Below are 3,145 nucleotides of genomic sequence, written 5' to 3'. Positions count from 1 at the left end.
GCAACCCTCTATATTTGTTGTCTTTGAGAATCACGATGGTCGTCCACACTCAGATGATCAGAAGTCATGACCGAGAGACGCTAGTGCTTGGCCTCAACACTATCAGACTGAGAATGCTTTTGTGAAGGACACTGTGGGATTCTGCTCAAATGAGCCGGTACCTTGGGATCTGGGCGGGAAAATGTAATTTACAATGAGGCTTGTGTGTAAATCAAGCACTGGGCTAGCAACGTGGAGGGTCTTCGGCCTGGAGGATCGGACGGTGTGCGCCTGTGTGTCACACAACATGGCCCTCTTCCTCACACCAGCCGAAGTTGCACAGACCTATACCCTCCTTCAGCAGTCGCCCGAGCCAGGTGTCAGCCTGATCATGTTGTATTACCCGACTTTACGCAACGAAATGTTACATTTCTCTTCGCCCATGCGGAACAATTTCGCTTTACCTGTTTCAAGTGAGTACGTTCCGACAGTCTTGATATATGGTAGTCATATTATACTGAGTATCTGCACATGTGTTCTTTCTGCTGCGAAGGAAGGTTTCTGACAATGTTTAAAATCTGAGATGTTTACAAGCACAGCAACATAGCGGTCCTCGCCGTATCGAAAGTGCAAAGTCTATACCGATCGAGATGGCGCCAACAGGAAGCACACAAGTACACTTTTATTGCCTCAAAACGTCCACTTCGCCACCGGGGTTCGAGAGTCCATGCTGTCGACATCCCGCACACCATTCCATCCTACCAGATCAGGCCCGAAGGAGCTTGTATGCCGCAATATCAGCAACCGGGCGGCACAACCGGCAGAAATAGCAAGACGCACTTAAAACAAGAAACTTGGGGGCCAGGCTTTGGCATTCCACGAATAGAAGACCGGATTGCGTTGATGCTGCTTGGCTTGGACTGGCAGCCTCGACCCATTTGCCACTCGAGGCCTGCAACTCACGCGACCCATGGTCGTGAAACCACACTCCTGAAGCAACAACCTGCATCTCACAAGTTCGGTTTCGGGGTTCAGAACCAATAGCAGGGGCCAGACATCTTTGAGCACCGGTGTGAGTACCGGTCAATCCAAGGTGCAGTGCAGCCATCAGAAGCCATACCACATCAGCATTACAAAGCCTTGCCTAAAACGCCGGCTGGCTGGGTCGCACAACCGACTATACCTGCCCACCCTCACAACCAGCTTTATTACCCTGAAACGCCCTGTAGCTACTTAGGCATCGAGGCCCAAAGCCATCTAGCTGCCTAAATCAGCGCCCATGTGAGCCATGGCGGAAGTCATTGGAATCATCGCTGCTGCAATTCAGCTCGCAGGGGCTTGTATGAGACTCCTGGAAACTATCAGAAAGATAAAAGGAAGCTCAAAGACTCTGAAGAGATATCAAAATCAGCTACAAGATCTCCGCGACCTTTCCGCGACAATCACGCAAAACCCCATTCTTCAGACTCCAGAGGTCAAAGCACACACGCAGTCACTCTTGGCCCTCATTAGTGAGCACAACTTTGAAACTTTACTTCGGAAACCTCGACTTTTGCGCAACTTGCAATTTCTAAATACACAACGAGATTTGTTGGATATTTTTGACACAATCGAGAAAGGGAAAACCAGCCTTTCCCTCGTCATACTCAGCATTGAGGCCAAGGCTTTGGACCAGATACGCGTAGACGTGAAATCTATGGCAAACCCAACGCGTTCCTGTCCCGAGTCTTACGACACTGAAGGCCCTCTTATGAAAGAATCAAGCATATGCGGAGATCAATCGACATTGTTGCCACCCGCCAAATCCGAGCAGGCCGTGTGTCTGGATACAGAACCATCCGGAGCAACGCCAGGCAAGCCGTCCTCTCAAGAACCACATATGGGGAACTCTGCTTTCGCCGGTGAAAGAAACTCTGATTTTGTGGCTCTGGCAATCATCAACGAAGTCCTCAAGATGGTCGCCTAGGTGCGGTTCACTGGCGTCCCGTTGTCAAAAATAACGGGGATCAGATCAACGGACCTACCTTCAGGAACGTTGCTCCTGCTGCAAAACCCACGACACGAACATACTACTTTGAGCCCAGTAGGACAGGATCTGGGATTATGCACAATGGCACTCACGTGCAAGTCTCGTCTTCGGCATCTGGTGTCGAGACACTCGATATCGCGACCTACCCAGGCGATAACGATGTTTATTTCAATCAGAAGGAGGAGCAAAAGCATGAGGAGGGTGCTGATGCAAAAGTTTTCGAGAGCAAGGGGCAAAATGTACAATGGACAGGTGTTTGAGAAAATAAAGCCTGAAGAAACTGGGGGACACCAGATTATGACGGTTAATGCTCTGGATTTTGACGACTTTTTGGTTATTCTTCTTTTTTTTGTGGTTCGTTGCTTTGTGCGGGGACACAGCTGGTTGCGACTGGAGCTGATATCGATTGACTGCAGTCCGCAGAGGTTGTTGGTACATCTTGTGATTTTATTTCCTCAGCATTTCCTGACACCAATAATTATCCAAAAAAAAAAAAAAAAATTAAATTTTTTTTTTGGCTCATATCTGCGGGCTGCGGTCGATGAATTTGTTGCGCCATCGACGATAGAACGCCACTTGGCTCATGGGATTCTACACGTAATACAACAATTCAAGGAACATTGCTGGACAGAGAGGGAGGGAGGATGTGACCCTGCCCTGTCGCTGACTGTGAATGTTGGGGCGGCTAATTAAAGCGCCACCAAATAGAGCAGGTGGCGGCGCCAGCCTCCTTTTGCCGATGTGCGGCTGAGCTTCAGGGGCCAGATTGACGATGATTCACGTGGTTCCTGGCCAAAGTCACAATCGGATCCAGCCATGTCCTGTCAAGGAGGCACTCTGTCTTGCTTGGGTAGTCTTCGACATCACCTGTGGGATACCTACCTACCTAGGTTGGCGGGACAGGCAAATTGCCCAGATACCTACCTACCTTAGGCAGGCGTCTTAGCGAGTTGCCCGACCAAGACAGCCCTCGACGTCCATCAGTGTGGTGCCGAATATTCCTGCACTATCATGGGCAACACCAACTCGTCTGCATCGGACATCATCACCTAATATGGTGTCCCCCCTCGCCGTCCTGGGTGTACTGCCGATTCTTTACAATACCCTGGCCACTCTGGCTGCTCTCTCTCGCATCCG

This window comes from Verticillium dahliae, genomic scaffold (genome assembly GCF_000150675.1).
Source record: "Verticillium dahliae VdLs.17 supercont1.10 genomic scaffold, whole genome shotgun sequence".
Lineage (NCBI taxonomy): Eukaryota > Fungi > Ascomycota > Sordariomycetes > Glomerellales > Plectosphaerellaceae > Verticillium > Verticillium dahliae.
The sequence above is the reverse complement of the archived record's forward strand: the minus strand, read 5'-3'. Positions refer to the sequence as shown.